This window comes from Acartia tonsa, chromosome 9 (genome assembly GCF_053477335.1).
Source record: "Acartia tonsa isolate MP-2025a chromosome 9, ASM5347733v1, whole genome shotgun sequence".
NCBI lineage: Eukaryota > Metazoa > Arthropoda > Copepoda > Calanoida > Acartiidae > Acartia > Acartia tonsa.
The window spans coordinates 37,609,633-37,631,720 of record NC_137268.1 but is presented as its reverse complement, the minus strand read 5'-3'; the positions used below and the strand labels follow the sequence as shown (position 1 = coordinate 37,631,720).

General features: G+C 37.0%; 1 protein-coding gene across 1 annotated transcript in view; it reads left to right on the top strand.

The window, feature by feature from the left end:
• The first annotated feature begins 6,821 nt into the window (after positions 1 to 6,821).
• Positions 6,822 to 22,088, top strand: part of LOC145328860 (uncharacterized) — a 39,270-nt gene continuing 24,003 nt past the window's right edge. Inside the window, exon 1 of the mRNA XM_080172769.1 lies at positions 6,822 to 6,896. The gene's annotated coding sequence lies outside the window, so the exon portion shown is untranslated. The remainder of the gene's footprint in view (positions 6,897 to 22,088) is intronic.

The window sequence follows — 22,088 nt, the reverse complement described above, 5'->3', positions numbered from 1 at the left end:
ACACTAGAGGTGGAAGGGGCATAGACGTCTAAGGGGGGGGGGTAATGGGGCGATTACCCCCCCATTTAAAATTTACCCCTACCCTGGGAGTGCCGTAGGCACCCCCAACCATTTAGGAGGGGGTATTTACCCCCCCCAAAACAATTTTTGGGGGGTAAATACCCACCCAAAACAATTTTTGGGGGGTAAATACCCACCCAAAACAATTTTTGGGGGATAAATACCCCCCCTAAATAAAAAAATCTCTAATAAAAAAAAATATTGCGCGCTTCGCGCGCATTTTTAATACTATATATTTAATAAAATTTAAATTACCCTCCCCAAAAATTTTACCCCGGGGATAAATTTTAGGGGAGGTAAACTAAATTTACCCCTGCCAACAGATTTCAGGGGGGGTAATTACCACCCCCAAGCAAATTTTACCCCCGGGGTAAAAATTTTGGGGGGGGTAAAAAAAATTTGCGGCGCGCTTCGCGCGCCATTTTACCCCCCCCCCTTCAAAAATTTTTATCCCCCAAAAATAAAAGGGAAGGGGTTAAATAACCTTATTTCAATGTCCCAATGACCTTTTGCCGATTCTTAATTGGCACTTTGAAAATCAACTAATGGTATCGGGAATATTAAGGCAGCCAAGTAGCAGACAACAATTTGCTTAGTTAGTTATCTGTATCTACATCTTTACTATAGATCTATTTTCAGGCCTACCCAAATTGTAGAAATATGACGTCGAATACCCTATGAATTAAATGTATATTAAACGTTAAAAGACGAGCCAAAGATCGTCTTTTTACAATTGTAAGTATTTTGGTTTGTTTTGAAAAATTTTTTTTCTTTGAATTTTATCCTTTATTTAGCAGCTCATAAAGTACACAATGATTTAACCCTGACATTAGATAAACATACAATTGATTATCCATTTTTTCCCTAATTTCCGAAGTTGTACGACAGATAACCCAACTATTGCAAAAGCTATTTTCAGCTACTCTGGTTAAAGGGAAAGGCGAAGTTTTGGGAAAGCGCTTTATACATTATAAATTGAAAATTTTAATTTTTCAAATTTAGATTTTTTTTTGGAAGTCTGAAGCTTTTTTAGCTCGTAATAAATATTGAGTTAGGATGAGGTTGAAATGTACAAAATCGGAAACTCAAATTCAGCTGACCTGACATTAGTTCGAGGAATTGAGATAATCTAGAGACATAATCTCTAAATCAGCCAATAGAACAACAGTAGAGGTACATTCCAGACATGTCATTGGTTGAAATTGTGTACAGATTTTTGAGGTATATTTTACAAATTTTGTTCACATAATTAGTCGCCTATAAATAGTCGCATTTCTTAAGATAAAGTTTTTCTTAGGTAAATTATATCGTGTTAAAATGTATTTTATAGTATGACGTGAAGCTCACGACAAAACCTAGGATAAGTTAACTATGAATAGTTGAAGCCTCAAAAAATTTCATCACTTGTTTAACTTAAATGCAAAAAATAAACAAAGGTGTTTGTCTGCTATGAAATCCCTCTTTTAAGTTTAAAGAATTTTGGGGTCAGATGGACCATCTAGAATATTATTTCTATTGTGTAAGGCAAATTCATCATAAATAGACACTAGTATAGTGTGATTAATTCAGCCCATTGATTCTTATTTAAAAGTAACAGGATGTCTTAAAGTCTATCTGTACCAAATAGTCTCACTAATCGCTGAACCAAAATGGTTCCTCTTCACAATTTAGCTTTTCATATGTCTTGGAAAGGTTTATATATATATTTTTTGGAGGTTACTACCACCCTTCAGGTTAAATAGACTCCCCCCCCCCCCCAACTAGCATAGCCGCTATAAAAATATAAATGGAGGTGCTTTTTGACTGGAGAAATTTTATAAATCTGTCAGAACAACATTATAATAAGTTTTTGAGGAGATGCCTACAGATCCGAGGAATCTCCACAGAAAAAAATATCAGTTATAACTTCTTTTTAGCAGCCAAATTATACAAATATCCAGGTTGATAGACTTTAGGAATCATAGAATAGTTTCACTACTAAAAAACTATTTATTAATTCAAATATCATAGTAATGGAATTTGAAGGAAGGGGACAATAAGCTGTTAATTACACTAGTCTCCAAAGTTTTATGATAATGTTTCTTATTTGTTGGCCCTACGACTTTTGAGACTGTTATTGAAATTTGATTGGTTGATTTATCAAGTTGAGTGTCCAAACGATTCAACCACTAATTGTAATCTACAGAAGGGGTCATTTTGTGTATTATCATTGTAAATACACATCAATTTATCGACCATTGTCTTATCCCTTTAGATCTCTAAGTATTCAGTAAACAAAAACTGAATAAACTATGAAGTTTTGGTTACTAAAATGTTATTTGTAAAATTTGTCAGATAAATCATCTAAAATGTTAAACCAACCAATTAAATATATTTTTTGAAGGTCATTAAAGGTAGCCCCTTCAAAAAAACATACATTACTTTAAATGGAAAAATAACAACAAAGTGTTATGCAGGCGATTAAAAACTGATTTTAGGATGGTTTCAGGCTATTTTCTGTTCTCTTTTAAGTCCTTTCCATACAGAGTCCCTAAATGCTAAGATCGAAGCCACTAGGGTGATATACGTCATGGAAGAATTTTAGAATCATTTCTCCATCCCTTTATCTCATAACCAGCGGCTACGCCCCTAGAGCTCTAGGGGCTCTTAAGGTAGGAGGGGGAAGAGTGGACCTCATCCCATTCTAAATTTGAGTTTCAATAGAGTAAAACTAATTTTTTTTTTTGGGGGGGGATGGGGTGAAGACACCCTCCTCAAAAATAGTTTAAACCCTTCCCAGGATCTATAAGAAGCTTCACTGTAAAGGAGAACAATATCGGTTCAGCGGTTAGCGAGATCCTTAGGGACAGACAAAAAACGCTTACTATTTTATACAATAGGATAGGATATACGAATTATGAACTATTCACAATTTTAAAAAGGTCAAAATTAATCTATAATTTTTAAGATAAAATGCTTCTTTTATACAGTTTGAAATGTTTATCTTTTTTAATTCAACAGTTATGTTAAACTACATAGAGGCTCTGTATTCAAAAGGGAAGGCGAAAAAAAGCATAAAACTATATAAAGATACTAGCGGCTTCGCCCCTAGCCTCTAGGGGCTTTGCCCCAAGAAAAAAAATTAAGGTGAAATTCGTAAAAAAAAACCAAGGAAATCTTCTACAAAAAAAATAGAGGGGATTTTTTTTTGGGGGGTGTCCCACCCCCCCAAGAAAATAGCCTAAAACCACCACAGGAGCAGTAGGTATATTCCCTGAAGAGTAGAATCCGATCGGTTCAGTGGTTACCGAGATCTTAAGCTTCAGACGGACGGACGGACAGACAGACATCAAGCTACTTTGTATTATTGATAAATCCAAAAACAAAATAGCCTAAAAACATCACTGGGAACTATGTCAAGCTTCCCTTATACAGATAACTCAATCATTTCAGTTGTTATTGAAATCTTAAGCTACAGACAAAAAATCTTACCTAAATATATAATAGGATATTTGGATATTTATCGGAGCTTAGTAGCGTCTGAACTAAGTTTCATTTAGTATAAAACTGTATTAGTATTTTTGTAAAATTTAAAGCAGTTCTAATAATGGCAGCAGTCTTTGGGTATACAACATTTTTTATGCACATACCCAATGATGATAAATAAATTAACACCTTCTGAAGATTAATGCTGCTAACTGTAAAGTTTGAATACTTTTATTTTAAATCAACCAATCAATATTTACTAAAAGTACCCATATTTTTGAGCCAACGAATTAGAAAGAATGTTTATAAAACTTTGGGTACCAGTATAATTTATAGTCCAATATTTTAAAATATCCTTCAGAAGTGGTAAATTTGTTCATCATTACTGTATGTACATCAATTTATCGTCCATTGTCTTACCCCTTAAGACCCCTGTATAAATTGAATAAAACTAGTGTAAACTGAAAAAAAATCAGAAATGTGTTATAGAGTAGTTTCAGCTCCTACAACATACAGGATGAAAAATTGACTAACTAGCAAAATAATTTTGTATTTCATTGAAAATTTTCATTTGACATTTAGCATTTATGTGTGTGCTTTACTTACTGTTTGTTTATTTAAATAACTTAAACGGATATATTTTTCACTTTAACCTTTTTAATAATTATATTTAGCGTTGATTTTAATTATAGGATTCCGGATTTATGTTATTATTTGCTAAGGATACTATTTGAGTGGGAATTTTACGTACAAGTAAACTTATATCCAAAGATGCGGAATTTAGCTAAAATAAAATATGATACTAGTATAATATTAACAGGATGTCTGTCCGTCAATGATCTCGATAACCTCTAAACCGATTTGTTTATCCATTACAGTGTAGCTCTACATAGGTCCTGGAATACTACCACCCTCCTAAAAGGAATCACCACTAGAAAACTTCTCTTTTTTACTCTTTTTTTTGAAAACTAATATTGAAAAGGAGGTACCGGGGGAGGGTAGACATTCCCTCCACCTACCTTAAGTGCCCCTAGTGGCCTTTAGCTTTGAATACAGTGCCCTTAGATGCTAGGGGTGCATATGCTATCCTTTAGTATAAAATATTAAGGTTTACCTGTCTGGGGCTAAAGATCCCGGAAATGGTCTGTCCGATTAGTTTGTGAAGCTCCGAAATCCTATGTATATGCTTTTGGATGGTTTAAGGCTATTTTCCTAACCTCCCCCAGCCTGCCCAGGAGGCTAAGTTCGCATAAACTAACTGACTAATAAGGTGTGGTTGTACTTACAGCATATTAAAAAACATATTAAAAACAAATGCAAATATAATTGTACAAAACGGTGAAGTCCCTTCCAAATCCGTTATAACTTTTAAGTATGTCTAGGATTTCTGAAAATAAAAATATTAAATGCATGTAAAGGGATAGGTGAATTTTAAATTATTTTAAATTTAGACATATCCTATCTATTCTAGTGTACATAAAAAATATTAGAAAGAAAACTAATCATCATTACTTAAATGTTTCGACTATCAAGGAAAAAAGAGGCACTTTACCTTATTGGATTTGCCTGGATTTTGGATGGATCGATCCTGTGGCCGCCAACGAAGTATATATATTTGTGTAATTTGATTTTCAATCACATTTCATGCATATAAAGGGGGGAGGGTCAGGATCAAAGTTTAGGTCCCTGTTTGATTGCATTACATGGCCTTGTATGAAATTTGGACTTTTTGGTATGTCTAATGTATATTGCATATAAATAAGTATAGGTGTAAAATCCAGCCAATTACCTGGCCCAAGTGTCGGAGACCCTTTTTGTCTGCTAGTAAATTGATTTTAAGAAAACAAGTCTGTGCCCGTGAAAGGGGTGTTTTCAATGTGATGTGTTGGCACTGCATGTCGTGCATAATTATTATCCAATTAATATTCAGGAAATCCCATCCATTTAAAAATCTTTGCTCAGGGTTTCCCCCATAATTTGTGGCATAATAATGTGGCAGGTCTTCATGTAAAAATTTAAATACTCCTATTTTTAGATGTATAAGTAAACAGTATCTTTGAGCAAAAAAAGTTTATACTACAAAATAGTTTTAGGCTCTTTGAAATATTCTTTTCTAAATAAATTGATTGAATGTGTTTATCTCGAATTGGCAATGCAAATATTTTTCTGTAGCTTAAGATCTCACTAACAGCCTAATTGATATAGCTCTCCTTTGCCGTAAATTTTCTTATTATTTTTTCTTACACGACTAGCAAAGTTTTATAACTATTTTGTGAAATGTTATCTCAACTAACCCAATAATAATCGCCCCTAAACCCCATACCCTCAAACTTTTTTTCCTTTTCCTCTTGAAAACTAAGATTAAAAAGGAGGTAGTGAGTATGGATGTCCTTGTTTTGTTACTGCTTACATTACCCTGCTGGGTTGCATATTAATTTTGGTAAAACCAAAGATTTGACTTTTAAATAAATTTTTAATCTAGTGTCGGTAGTATATGTACATTTAATATTATTTTTTTAAGTAGTTATTCTAATATGCTCTTAAAAAGTTTTGTTTTGAACATTTTATAATTAATTTTATGTTCAATATAATTATTAAAATTCTAAAGCAGCTATCATTACTGTCTGAATTAGTAACTTGATTGAAGGCGCGCTAAGCGGCTAAACATGGTGTTATGAGATGATTCTTATTTAAAACGAAGCTTTTCTATAATCAGGCTCGGTCCGTTCGTCTGTAACGATAAGCTCTTTTCGTTAATTTAGGCATGTTAGAATTGTCCTTTCGATTTCAAACTTTGTATGATGATTCCTATAACATCAGTAAGGCACAATTAGAAGATTTAACATCTGTATAATCGTTACCAGAAAGTCCGTTTAAAACATTATGATTTTTAACTTATTTTTGACAATATTTTTTTGTATGATAATCGTTACCAGAAAGTACATTTAAAACATGCTGTTTTTTTAACATTTTATGTATGATATTATTATCCTATTCATCAAAATAATTTTTAATAATGATTTTTAGGACAAAAAGGTAAAGTATTTCAAGCGAGGAAACTCTATAATCAAATCTAAAAATGAAAGTATGTCCTGAAACTTTACAAGAGTTATTGTTCGTTTGTCCTTCCTTCTGATTCTAGAGCTTCCATTTATGGATGTTGTCATCCTTGTTTTCCTAATAATTGTGCAATGTATTTATGCTGGAAAGCTAGCTATGATTGTATGGCTTGATATGGTGCAATGTTAGTATGATCAAACTACTATTTAAGCAATCCTATGAATTAAAACAGCTTCAGTCTTATGTGACTACACCTTGAAGAACATCTAATTGGACACTGACAGCCTTATTCACGCATATGGGCAGCAGAGGTTACAAAAATGTAAACAAGAACAAGCGTTCCCATAAATTATACTAATCTTTCTACTAACCAATTTAAGTGTTTCAAGTAATAAATACATATTCAATTATTAATATAAGTATGGGGAAACTGCTTGACTTTAAAAAGGCTAAAAATAATAAGCATGCATGTAGTTAGGACTTCCAGAGAAGAATTGGTAAATTAAAGGGTTCGATGTCTTCAAAATAAATGTAAAAATGGTGCCTAGATCCTACTAATCTGACCGTAAAAATTATTATCTCAGTTATTAGTTAGACATTATAGAAAAAATATCCAATTTTAATGAACAATTTTTCAAGTAAAATATTAGAAGCTTTTCTGAAAATTACATCTTCAACAATACCGCTGTTTAGATATATTATATAACATACTAAAAAATATAAAATAGATATAGTATACGTGGATATATTGACAAGGGAAAATTTGTCGTCAATTTAAGGTATTAATAAAGAACTCATTTATTGGTCAGTTCGTTTGTCCAGTGGGAGGTGCGGGGCTGTGGTGGAGGAGGTTGACTGACGGTTTCATTATTTTAGCCAGCTGCGAGTACAATTCTATTAAAGTACATACAATTCTGGTGCACCATCCAATTATTATATCGATTTGTATAAACTAAACATAAAGCAATGCTAATATTTTATGTTTTACAAGATGATGCAATTAAGCCGGTAAAATAATCATAAAACGTAAATCAAAATCAATTATGTAGAAGTTGGTGTGTTCACCGAAATTAGCAAAAAACATATTTAGAAAAGTAAAACAAATCATGTTGGTGAACTTATTTAAAAGAATCTACTCTGTAAATATTATTTTCCATTATGGCTTTATAACAGATTAATATCCGCTGGATTAGAACTTATTTTCAGCCATTCTGGAAAATCATGTAGTACAGATAATTTTCCACGAAAATTAAAAATAAAAATTACAAAAATATAGTACCACAGTTTGTTAGCCCCCGTTTAACAAAACTGGTTTGATTCTAATATTTTTTATTTTAATATCCGCTGAATGCTGTTTATAATACGATACGATTAATAACTATTAGTACGTTATTCTCGAAGGTCTTAATAGTTTTTGAATCTGATTAAATCAATTATTCAACTTCATAAAAATACATTACATTAAAAAACTTTAAATTGATATAATTTACTTCAATTTAGATTTTAGATAATCCCATATTTGCTATTTTTGAAATAAGACTGCAATAAAGAAACGTCATATTAAGATATATATGATCTTAAACAAACACACCTTAGAATTCTATGATACTCTAGAATTTGTACCTCTCATAAATCATACTTCAACCTAACTCTTTTTTTGAATAAAGTAATCGGGTGTTTGTCTGTCTCTGTGTGTTTGTCTATAGTTTAAGATCCTGTAACCCACTTGACCTATATGGTTCTCCTTTATAGTGAAGCTTCTTATAGGTATAAGTAAGGTTTATAACTATTTTTGGGGGAGGGGGGTACCTTAACCCTCCTAAGAGAAATTACCCGTAAAAAAAACAACCCTGCCTTATCTTTCTTTACTTCTTTACTTTAAGGATGAAATTAATCCCCTCCTATAGGCCTTTAGGGAGGTAGCCCATAGTTTAATAACATTAAAAGATATTGCAAGTTTGATATTGTTGCGCTACGTATGTTCATTTTGTCCTTATTAATTTACTGCTGTCTAATGACGTGTCGTAAATTAGGCTAATAGCTTTATTACTGGTTATGATTCATAGAGCTATTTGCAATTTGATATTTAGCAAAATTAATATAAATTAAATTTGATTGAGATTAAAAAACAAAATTTTGATTTTAATTAAAATTAATTATATTAATATTATGTTTGTTAAATCAGATTCTTTTAGGGTTGGGCCGGATATCCGGCCATTTTCAATATCCGGCCGGATATCCGGCAATATAATCTTTTATATTTTACAACAAAAATCTCTGTTTTTTTAAATCTTAAATGGCTGTAATTTTCTTATTATTGAAGATAGAAGAACAATTTTTTCTGAATATGTTTAGAAATCTCAAAACATAAATTTTGGCGGTGGCAGCAGTACTTGGTTTTCAGGTAAACGGCAACGGATTTTATGAAATTGTAATATGTCATGAAGATATATAAAAAAGCCTAAGTTTAAAATTTGAAATCTTCAAGTAAAAATTTGCGGTCACAGGAACCGTTTAAAGATTTCTGGAGACCTGGAGGTTCAGGACTTGCAAGATTATACCTGGAACCTGAAATCAACTTGAACACCTATATTACATATGAGGATGTACGACTATAGGATATTTTAGTATTAGATAACATGAAATGCTTTGTTTAAGTAAAAAAATATTTTTACTTTTTACCTGAATGACCTTACCAGATTTGCTGGCATCCTGTGCCCGCCAAGAAGGAGGTATTAAAAAAATTTCAACTCTCAGTTATGTGTCGTACCCATATTTCGAAAGTCACTTAGTTATAGCCCTCTACCTTTTATACACAGAAAATGTGATAGAAAAAAGCAGAGGGGGGGGGGGGGGGGGCCGGGGGGTTAGGCATTCAACGCCACATCCCCGCCCATCCTCCAACCGTTAGGGGTTGATATTACAGATTGAGGAAAGTAATAGTTCATTAGATATATTTGCTAAGAAGAAAGATCATTTAATACTTACTTAATTTTTAAGTTTTAATCTTAATTTTATCCTATTATACAAAGTAGTAAGCTTTTTTTGTCTGTAGCGAAGGATCTCGCTAACTGCTGAACTGATATGTTCTCCTTTAGAGTGAAGCTTCTTATAGGTCCCAGGGTGGTTTTAGGCTGTTTCATTTTTATAAAAAAAAGTCGTTGTAAGGTTTTAAATTATTTCTCTGCACTTTCATGTCCCTTCTAATATCCCTAGATACTATTGTCGCAGCCGCTAGTATAATATAAAACACCTGTTTATGAAGAAATTTTTTTGCGGGTATAGTCCTCTTTGTGGCAACGACCCTTAAGGAGCGATTATTCGTATTTTCACAGTAGCTTTCCTCCTATTTCTAGCCCCTTGCGGGGGACTCTAACCTTGCGGGGCCAATTGCCTAACCCTGCGGGGCAATCACCCAACCAAATATAACCTAACCTAACCTAAAATAACCTAATAAAAGCAATTTTAAAAATACAACAAATCGCCCCTTAAGGTGCGTTGCCACAAAAGGGACTATATCCTTTTTTGATACTTTAATATGTAGTAATTTGGCCGGTTATCCGGCTGGATATCCGGTAATTTGCCGGATATCCGGCCGGTTACCGGATATCCGGCATTTGGAATCAGCCGGATATCCGGTATCCGGTATCCGGCCAAAAAAATATCCGGCCCAACCCTAATTCTTATAAAGATATAACAGTAAAAAGTAAAACACTAGAGGGAGAAAGGGTTAAATAATCTCCCCATCGCAACCGCCTTGTGCAACCAATGGTGTTGCTCATATTAACACAGCCAAGTAGCTGAAAATAATTTAAAAGCAAACGAAAGAGGTCTTTAAAAAAGGAAGGGAGGTAGTTGTGTATATACATCTATACTATAGATCTGTTAATATAACTACTTTTTTGTTTGTGTGTGTGTGTGTGGGGGGGGGGGTCCTAACCCAATATAAGTTATAGCAAAATTTCAGTCTTCTAAGATAAAGAACATTAATATTTTGTTAACTAGTGGCTACGCCCTAGGGGAACTTGAGGACTGAGAGTGTTGTGTTTCCCGGGACCTATGAGAAGCTACCCTGGTAATGATATTTTGTTAAAATTTTGCCTAACCAATTAATTAAGCAATATTATGTAGTTATATTGAGGACAAGTGAGTCACAAGAAAACAAGGATGACAACTTCAAAGCGAAACTCTAAAACGGTAGCACACAAACGAATATTAACAATTGCAGTGTGACATTACTATATAAGCAGAATATAAATTTCTGAGTTTAAAAAATGGCCTAAATACAGAATACTGTTTAATGACATACTTACATTTTAAGACTTTAATATTATAGAGATGCTTTGCTTTGTAGTCCTAAAAATTAGTATTCTAAAAACAAAAAAGATGATAATATCACATAAAAATTTGTTTCCAACAAAGTTAAAAATGAGCATGTTTAAAATGGAGGTACGGTCTTTCTGGTAACGATTATAGAATTGCTACTCATTCAAAATCGTATCTAACTGTGTAAGAAATCATGCATCATTCAACGATAAAAGATATACTTTACGGAAGGACGGACAGACCCTCATTATAGAAAAGCTTCGCTACTAAAAATGCAGAGTATTTTGAGACGGATACAGTTTTTAAAAAAAAATATTGGACATCTTAAAAACTTGTCTCATCTCATTGTAGACAACTGAAACTAATGGGGCCTTCTTCATAAACGATAATGGATATAGATTAAGTGGATATATTGACAGGGGAAAATTAGTTTTAGTTGCTTATATGGACCTCATTTATTGGTCATATAAATGTAGGGAAGGCAAGTATCACTTTATGAAGCACATGAAAATCAGGTGCAACATCCAGTTGATAATATATCGATTGGAATGAGTAATATATGCAACGACCAAATGAATAGGAAAGATGAAAAATTAAAAGATCAATAAAAATATATTTGTTAGAAATGCATAGCTATTACATGATTGGTAATTTCCCACAAAAGTGTCTGTCTGGCACTAACACCACACATCTTATTTTTTAAATAAATTGAAAACAAGAAGGGGTAGTTTTATTTCTATGCATAACTCTTGAGCAGGGCCTATTTAAACATGTTGGGGTAGCCACTACTCGATAGTGGACAAAATAATGCCACTGTCGTAGCGGACATGCGTCTTGCGTCATATTGGATGAGTGACGCAAATTTCAGATCTCAGTTTTCGCTATTTGAATTACTATTTTTCTCTATAAGCTAAAAGCGTTGCTTGCTAGATTATCTAATTCGCTATACTATAAAGATACATTTTTCTCAAATCGCCAAATCTGGGGTCTGAAATTTGCGTGTCACTTCGAACCTGACGCAGGACACATAACCGCTACGACCCTGGCATTATTTAGTCCACTATCCAACTAACCATTATAAACTAGTCCAACATGAAATTTGTAGGGTATAAAAGTTAATTGCAAACACCTCCCCCCCCTCTTTAAATTTATTTTAAAAATAAGAGGAGAGGGTTAAGGTTCTGTGCTCAACAATTGGAACTTGAGAGAGAGATTTGTTGGATTTAAATTTACAGTTTATATACTTGATTAATTTATTTATAAGCACTAGCGGTTTCGCCCCTAGCTTCTAGGGGCTTTGCCCCAAGAGGCTTGATCAAACAAATTTTTTCGTGTTTTAGATTTTAAAGAAAATAAAAAAAAAATTATGGGGGGAATTTTTTTTTTTTTTTTGGGGGGGTAGTCAACCCTACTATTTTAATTTTAGTTTTATAAAGAAAAAAACAAATTTCGGGGGGTATTTTTCATTTTTTGGGGGTGTTCGGGGTGTTCCACCCCCCAAGTAAATAGTTCCGGGACCTATGAGAAGCTACCCTGTAAAGGAGAACCCGATCGGTTCAGCGGTTAGCGAGATCCTTCGCTACAAACAAACAGACAGACAGACAAACAGACAGACAGACAAACAGACAGACAGACAGACAGTGATCGTTCTACTTTGTATTATAGATTACAATGTGATATATGAAGAACTATTTTTTACAGTCCACTCCTCTTTTCGCCGTATTATAGACAGTTTTGCGTGGAGATTGATTTTTTTGAGTATGGCTAAGAACTGGTTTTAATCCAGCGCACATACGGGCAACCAGGGGATTTTATTCACCACCCCCAAATCAAGTTTTAATCATTCTATGAGTATTATTATATCCATATTACATCAGATTTTAAAGGAATCGTAAAATTACGCTTTTTAAGTAAGCTTTCTAATGCCTGGAAGTTAGGAAATGCAGAAAATTTCTTATAGAAAAAGGCGTATTTTGTGTGTTTCACCAACAATTTTAAAAGTACTATAACATCTCTGAGAATTAACGTAATTAGACAAAATAACTTTTGTTGAGTCATGCATTACATGTATATTGAGAATATAAAAGAAAAAAGCACAAATTGAAGATATTAGTCCTACATAATTCTAGTTGAAGTCAAGATTTTAGTTTATTTTTGTTTGTTTTAAAATCAACATTTAAGTAGACAGTATCAGGAAACATGTTTTCACCGGGTGCCACCGGCTAAAAAAGCGATATTTGATTACCCAAAGACATATTATAATCGCCAGTACTGGTTTCATTTACCCCCCCGCGCCCCCGTAGGGGTTTTTTGCCTGTTTTCTGAAGGTGAGTGCACAAAAACTTTGTAAGAAAATGCTTTTAAAGGCGCTTTTAAAGTCAAAATCTAATAACATAGTTGTTTTATTTTATTAAATCCCTGCTTTATTTTACCTCTAAAATATATGGGTTTTTTCAAGTTTGATATTGCTGCGCTAATTTATTAGATAATTCTTCCTGTCAATATTGTAACAACCCGAAATTAGAATCTTAATAAGGGATATATAATTACTTGCATGTTGCACCATATTTTCTCCAACTAAAATAAAATGGTCTTTCCAGCATGCTAATATAACGATATCCCCTCCCCTCATACTGGACGTAAGAATTGACCAATAAATGAGGACTAAATTAGCAACCTAAATTGACAACAAAATTTACCCAGTTATAATATCCACGTATATTATGTCTATTATTTTAGAGTGTTTAGATAAATTGGAAACACTATAAAAGCTATTCAGTATGTAATTTACTATTAAATTTAAGCATTTGCTCTTTAATTGACTATATTCGCAATTTATCACAGTAGATTTTTTGTGTTTCGTTACTTATGAATTGTATCATCCTTATTGTTTTCCTTAGAGGTTGAGATAGATAGATAGTTGGATGATGGATAGATGGATAGATAGATAGATGGATTGATAGATGGATAAATAGATGGATAGATAGATGGATATATAAATGAATAGATAGATGGATAGATAGATTGATAGATAGATGGATTTTGCAATTTACCACACTAGATAGATGGATAGATGATAGATATTGGACTAAATGGTGGGGAGGGGCTATTTATGTTCGAAGTTTTAATGTAACTAAATAATTGTTTCTAAGGATTATTACCATTATCAATGATCTAAAGGGATAAGACAAAGGTCAATATAATTGATGTACAATTCCAATTATATATTATATATTTGTATAGATAAAAATTAGTATTCAAAACATTTTAACACACAACTGTAAATCTTTGGCGACTAGTGTTATAAACAGCCAAATGTCCCGAAGGTTAAGTTAATATCCAAATAAAGTGGTGTTATAATTAATTGAAATTGGAATTAGCAAGTGTTATGTGTCTGTCTATTGGTAATGCTTTGTTTTTTAAATTTTGTAATTACTTGGTCTTCATTTTAAAATCTGCAGTTTTATTTAGGAAGGGAGGGGACATTGGGCTGTTTATTACACTAGTCCCCAAAGTTTTAAAATAAATTTTTTATATTTTTTGGCCTAAAAACTTTAGGAAGTTTTATTGATTTTTTATTGCTTGGTTCATTAAGTAGAGTGTTGAAATATTTTAATCACTAATTGTCATCTACAGTAATCAATTTCGTAATATAATTTGATGTATCAATATTATGTAGGTATATACAATATACAAAGATACATATATTAATTGGTCATTGTTTTGTCCCTTAGATCCCTGTTTGTTAATTAACCCTTAACAGTTGGGCCCCTTGTCGCACATTTATCTGTCGGGGGGGAGGGGGTTCTTTTTGCAGGTCCCCTGATTGATAATGAATTTCCGACTACAAGTGATTCAAAGTCAATTTTCGCTTACTTCGCTCTTTTATTCAACAACCTTTGTTTTTAGGTCCTTTTTTACTTAAAAATTTCAAAAAGCTGTTATTTTCTTTTTTTTGAAGCTACAAATACAATTTTTTCAGAAAATGTTTATCTTTAAGTAAATTTTATATTATAAATCTCAAAACATAAATTTTGGCGGCTGCAGCTGTACTTGGCAGCTGCAAGCCGCCGCAGTCGGCGGGAAAACGGCGGCGGATCTTTAGGAAATTTTAATACGTTATGTAGACATACAAGAAAAGCTTAAATTTAAAATTTGAAGTCTCTAAGTCAAAAATTGCGGTCACAGGAGGCTTTTAAAGATTTCTAGAGGCCTGGAGGATCAAGACCTTCAAGATCATACCTGGAACCTAAAATTGACTTGAATACCTACATTTTACATAAGGGTTTATGATATTTTAGTAAGATAAAAGGCTTTGTTTAAGTCAGAAAAAAATGTTTTGCTTTTTATCTGGATGATATTCAAAAAATTACAACTCTCAGTTATGTGGCATAGCCATAGTTAAGAAGTTACTCATTTATAGCCCTCTATCTTTCACACACAGAAAATATGATAGAAAAAAATGGAGGGGGGGTGGGGAACGACCCCCTCCCCCTAACTGTTAAGGGTTAATATACAGATAAACAGTAAACAAGAATCATAATTTCATTATAAATATAGATATTAGATTATAAAAATTGATGTCAATCATGCCTACATTTATAATGGATTTATTATCACTGAACAAACTTGTAGCTGACTAAAATAAGGATTTCCCATCCACCCCCTTTACACCATCCCCTCCCCTTCTACCGAAATGAATTCCCAGGCCCCAACAACCCCTAATTTGACACTTTGAACACTAAAATCGGACTACAATTGACATAGATACACTTTAAAGGGCCCAAAAATCTAGTGATAGAGTAGCTGCGCTACTGAAAAATTTTCATACTACTCTGATAAGTTAAGAAATGCATTCCCTGGCCACAAACATTCTAATTTGACATTTTGAACAAGAAATTCGGGCTCTAAATAATTAAATCCCCTTTTTGGCTGATATGCCCCAATGTGCAGCGTTAATTGATCGGATTCAAAGTTTAACTAGATGATTTTATGAATTGTTTCAATCGAGTTTACCAGTTCTTTACGTAAATTTAATCATAGCCGGTCGTAGTTTTGTTAATAGTTATTTCTCGCATCGTATTATAAACAGCTTTCCGCGGATATAAAATGTACAATAATAAGATTTAAACCAGTTTTTTAGCACCGATATTTCTTAGGCACGGGTAAAAAAAACTGGTTTTAATCTTAGGATTGTACATTTCAATATTCGTAGAAAACTGAATATAATAGGATGCTAGATATTGTTTTTTTCGTATGGATGAGAACCGGTTCTAATCCACCGGATACTAATCGGTTTCAAATGAATACAAGAATAGTTATTTCTTTCATCGTATTATAAACCGCTTTCCGCAACTGCTTTTTATGTTAAACCTTGGAAATATTAACAAAATGTGTTGGTTTTTGTGTATAAAAAAAAAAAATATTGACCAATTAGAAAATTATCCGACAGCATAGTGATGTGTGGAGGACCAATAAGAGAGCTCCGTAATGTGTGGTGGACCAATAAGAGAGCTCTGTGGTGTGAGGTGGACCAATAGGAGAGCTCTAGCGATGCTTTTCTTCATTTAACATTACAAAATCGGAATAAATATAATATTATTAAATGAGATTATGATAATAATTTGATTTAAAAAGAGCAATGAACCCCCCTAAGGTCTACACCTAGGTCTGCTGATACACCCCCATAGGGTTCCAATCCCTATAACACTCTACATCACTCTTATTAAGGGGTCTGTACACCCCTCATACAACCCTCTTGGCTCTTTTTTAATATAAAGAAGCTTGATGTCTGTCCATCTGTCCGTCTGTTCCTTAAGATATCGGTAACCACTGAACCAATTAGATTCTACTCTTTAGGGAATATACCTACTGGTCCTGTGTTGGTTTTAGGCAACTTTTTGGGGGGTGGGACTCCTCCACCCCCCCCCCCCCCAAAAAAAAAATACCCCTCATTAAAAAAAATCAATTTGAAATTAGTTATTGCAGCAATAGAGGTACTTATTTTTTTTTTAAATTACCTCTTGTGGCGAAGCCGCTAGTATAAATATTGTATAATTAGTGGCACCCTTCAGTGCAAAACACTTTGTATGCTTATCTTAAAAAACAGAATATCTGTTTAGACTCAAAATTCAATGCTCCCAGAACAATAGATTTAAGAATAAACTTATTAAAGATTAAACAATTCATCCGAATCCGGGCTTTCCGTGTAAAAAAAATAACTAAATATATACCCTACCTTAGTAGATCAGTTGGTTCGATGAACACATCTTTCTTTAAATTAAATCAAAATTACCTAATAAAATTGTTAAAATATATATGACTGTTTTTAAAATCCTAATTTGTACCTAAGGGAGGGGGAATTCAAGCTGTTCCAAATCTTTTAGGTTTTCAAAAAATGCCAAGAAATAGAGCGAAGAAGCAAAACATGGTATGCAAAATCTTAATAAACAAGTTTAGGGGAAGTTAACCAATTGAAAACCAATATAACCATCTGCACAACTATATGTATGTTATGGTTATTTTCTTTTTATAAATTTCTTTATTTACCATCAGTTTTATAAGGTTATTAAACATGGAAGGTTTATACAGGTAAAAGAAAGAGTTATGGTTAATATGTATTTGTTATATGCTCTTTTAAAAAATGTGGCATGTTTAAAAGCCGACCGTCCGTCAGTACATGAATTTAAAACATGATGATTTTTTACTTTTCTATGGTATAACTATCATTATATTTTTTGGATAATGATTCCTAGAACATTAAGGTACAATATTGTAAGCGAGGAATTTCCTGCTTATTAAGTCCCAACACTCTCAGGAGTTATTGTTCGATTGTTCTTCCTTCGTTTTTGTGGATGTTGTCATCCTTGTTACATAAATATATTTTAGGTCAGTTGAATTTAGGTTACATTATACATACTTTAGGAAGTTTGAGGCTCTTTTAGATAGTAGTAAATATTGAGATAGGATGAGGAAACAGCGAGGATACTGTGTACACAATCGGCAACTCAAATTCAGCTGACCATATTTTATTTTATTCATAAAAATATTGTTTATTTCATAATGATCACTAAAATCTACTATTAGACAGTTAGGGAGTTGAATCCATTTTTATAGAAGCAGAAATATAATCTATGATTATGGTTTGGATCATCTCTTGTTGAAGATATCTTCACCAAGAGAGTCAAAAGTGGAATCTTAAATTTCAAAAATCGTATCGGCTTTGAAGATATCTTCACCAAGAGAGGGGAAAGTGGAATCTTACATTTCAAAAATCGTATCGGCGTTGAAGATATCTTCACCAAGAGAAAGGAAAGTAGAATCTTACATTTCAAAAATCGTATTGGCGTTGAAGATATCTTCACCAAGAGAGGGGAAAGTGGAAAGGTAGATTACAGTTTTAGAGGGTCCAAACCATAATCATAGATTATGCTTCTGCTTCTATAAAAATGGATTCAACTCCCTAACTGTTAGAAGATTCAAAATTTTAAAATTAAAATAAAAGCATTGAGCAATTTTATTTATGTAATACATAATACATAAAATTTCTTAAAGCAAGGCAAAAAATTGATAATTGTTTACTATGCCATATTCGTGTTCCTTATCCTTGCACTAAAGGTAATGTGGTAAGCCGAAGCGTTTCAGCTCACCGGTTGCGAGTTCGAATCCAACGAGCCCTAGCCTTGAAGTATTCTACCAAAACAAACTAGCAGGATTTAGTCATACAGAAATTATATATTTAACTGAATACATTTACAATGGATGTTTACTATATATATACAAATAGATTATAACAATAGGTTAGGTTTGAAGGGGGTGTGGAGACAAGGGCGTAGCCCCCGGCGGTAGACAGTCTGTGGGGGTAGCTGTGGTAAAAGGGGAGGCATCGCCTCCCGGTTGTATAGTTGCGTGAGGGGCGCGTGATAGCTGCGTGTCCGTGCCCCTCCCCTATTTAGCCAGTCCAGTTTGACCGCTGCGCAACGGGGTCATCTGCGGTCATGAGGTAAATGGTGATATAATAGGATTAGTGCAGAAGGCTTGTCATGATAAGCCACTGCGTAGCAATTCTGTAAACTACCCGTCCGTCTGTTGCCGTATTACCACAACCTCCCCTTCAAGGGCTGCGGGGCTCCCGAGCCACCAGGCCTTGAACCTGGGGATACGGCAGCCTCTGTCTGCGCACGACAACATCTTCCTGGGGCACAGCTCGGTGTAGGACAGCTCTGGCTATACAGGCTCCGCGGGACACTCGCTGCTCGGTCTGGCTGTGGTTGGATATCAGCATTGTCAACTCCCGGTTGGCTTCCAGCCGCGGGTTGGCAACAGCCAGGCCCCGTCATTGGAAGTTTTGCCTTGTTTGCAGGACTAGTTCTGTCTCGGCTGGTAACTGGACACGGAGGCCTAGGCTCACTCTGGAGGCTCCCAAGGGGGGAATAACGATGGAGGAAGGCGCGTAGAATTCCATGGGGGCGCCTGCCTGGTCCAGGTTGCTTGGCCTCTTAGCTCCCACTCGGATGGGGACGGCTGTCATCAGCAGGGGACACATCGCTTCAGCTTCACCCTCTGGGGCCGCCACTTCCATCTCAGTGGCTGCTTCTCCTCCTGCAGGCTCGCTGCTGGCCGGCAGGGGCTCCATGTCAGCATCAGGATTCCAGATTGCATCCCTAGGTGGCTCTGGGGCTGGCAGCGGCGGCGGTGGTTCGTTGGGTTGGTGCTGCAGGTTCTCTTCTACAGGGTCGCGATCCTGGCCGCTAGGTGGTGGGGCGGCGGCTGCCGGCTGGTACACTGGGAACTGTCCTGGGTCACTAGCTGGCAGCGCCGCAGCTCCGGCGGGCAGCTCAGTGGCGTCCTCGTCGCCGTCCAGGTCGCCTTGGATGTCTGTTGGAATCTGCTGGGCAGTTACATCTCCAGTGTATTTGCGCAGTCGGCCTACATGTGCGGTGATTTCCGAGATCTTGGCTGTTGGAGAGGCAGGTTTGATGACATAATGGACGTCTGTGGCTTGTCTCACTATCTTCCAAGGGCCAGTCCATCTCTTGGTAATCTTGGCTGACTTCCCTGGCACCAGGCGGGGGGCCAGATACCAGACCAGGTCTCCAAGGAACAGCCGCATGCCTGTGTTGAGCGTCCGATGGAACCTCTCCACCCGGTTGGACTGCGGGTTGTAGGGCTGTGGATGTGTCAGGCCAATCTCGAGCTTGGAGGCCAGTTCCTTGAATACCTGGCCAGTAAACTCCATCCCATTGTCGGAGTGGATCTTCAGGGGACATCCAAATGTGGCCAGGTGGCGGTGCAGTAGGGCTTCAGCCACCGTGAGAGTGCGCTTGTTGGGGATGGCGTAGAGGCTGACAAACTGGCTGAACCCATCCTGACAGGTGAGGATGTAGCGGTTCCCGGCTGGTGTCTCTGGCAGGGGCCCCACCAGGTCAATAAACAGGACTTGCTGTGGATACCCCTGGCAGGAGGGCACGTGTATCCCTAACTTCAACCTTTCCTTGGTGACCCTCTGTACACACTCAGGGCAAGTCTGAACCATCAGGCGGACGTCACGGGACAGGTTGGGCCACCAGAAATGCATGGCGACGCGGGCAATAGTAGCGTCCATCCCAAAGTGCCCGGCCATGGGGGTCCCATGGGCCAGGAAAAACGCGTCCTGCTGGAGGGCCGAAGGCAGCAGGTATCTTGTCCTCTCTCCTGTCAGGGTCTGGTCGGTGGTGGTGAGGCAGCCATGCTCGTCGAGTCCCAGGGCTGCGAAGCGGCTGGCATACTGCTGCTCGTCCCGTTCCTTGCCTCGCAGCTCAGCCTTAGTTGGGGCTTTGCCGTCGGCCACCCACTTGCGGACACGGAGCAAGAGGGGATCCTGTGTCTGTGCCTCTAAAACTCTGGCCGGGTCCAGCCGTGCTGCAGAGGGCCTGCCAGCTGCGGGCTCCCCTAGCTGGCAAAGGGTGTGAATGTACTCGGCCTGCTCTGCTAATTCTTCGGCGGTGGCTGTCGGCATATTATCGTCCTCCCGGCGGCTGAGGGCGTCAGCATTGGTGTTCTGTGTGCCAGGACGATGGCAGACAGTGAAATCTAGGGCCGCTAGCTCCTCCTGCCAGCGGGCCACCATCCCTGTGGATGTGTTCAGCGACTTCATCTGTAGCAAGACTGAGGAATCAGTGTTGATCTGGAAACTACGGTAGGACAAGATGCCGTGAAATTTCCGAATTCCATACATGATGGCGGCCATCTCTCCCTTCCAGGACGGGTAGCGAGTTTCGGGGTCGGTTGTCTTGCGCCCCACGGCGGCAATAAGCCTCTCCTTGCCGTCCTGGCATTGGCTGAGTATGGCAGAGATGGCGCGGCTGCTGAAGTCTGTGGTGAGCTGGAACACGGCCGGTAAGTCAAACCTGGGTGGCGCTCGGATGGGGGCTTGGCGAAACTTGTCCTTGAGCTGTATCAGCTGGGCTTCCATCTCAGCCGTCCAGGTCAGTGTCTTGGCCGTTTTCTGCCGATTCATCTCGTAGGTGAGGTCGGCATACTCTGGGATGAACAGGCGGTAGTAGCCAAAGAACCCCAGGAGCGCCAGCAGGTCCTTGGGGGTGATGGGGGCCGGCCAGTCAAGGATGCGGTCAATATAATCCTCTTGCATGGCTATCCCCTCACGGCTGAGGGTGTGGCCCAGGTAGTCCACTTTGGCTCGAAACAGCTTGGTCTTGGCTGGCTTGAGGCGGATTCCTCCCCTGCGGTGGGCTTCCAAGACTTCCCGGAGCCTAGCCAGGTGGGCCCAGGTATCTTGGTGAAAGGTCAGGACGTCATCAAGATATGACTGGAGGTTGGCCGTGCCTAATGGGTTCAGGACTCCTGCAATAAATCTGGAGTAGACAGATGGTGCTGTAGCTAGGCCAAAGGGCATCCTTTTCCACTGGTACAAGCCTCTGGGGGTGGTGAAGGCGGTGCAGGGCCGGCTGTCCTCGGACACTCGGATGGTGTAGTACGCAGCCACCGCGTCTAAGGCACTGTAGACTCGGTGTCCCCCCGCTTGTTCTACCAGCTGCTGGATCCTGGGCAAGGGGTAGCTGTCCAGCTCAAGGCACTTGTTGAGGGCCCTGTAGTCGACGGCCCAGCGGGTGCTCCCGTCCTTCTTCTTGATGGGCACCAGGGGGCTGCTCCAGGCGGAGTCTGAAGGCTCTATGACT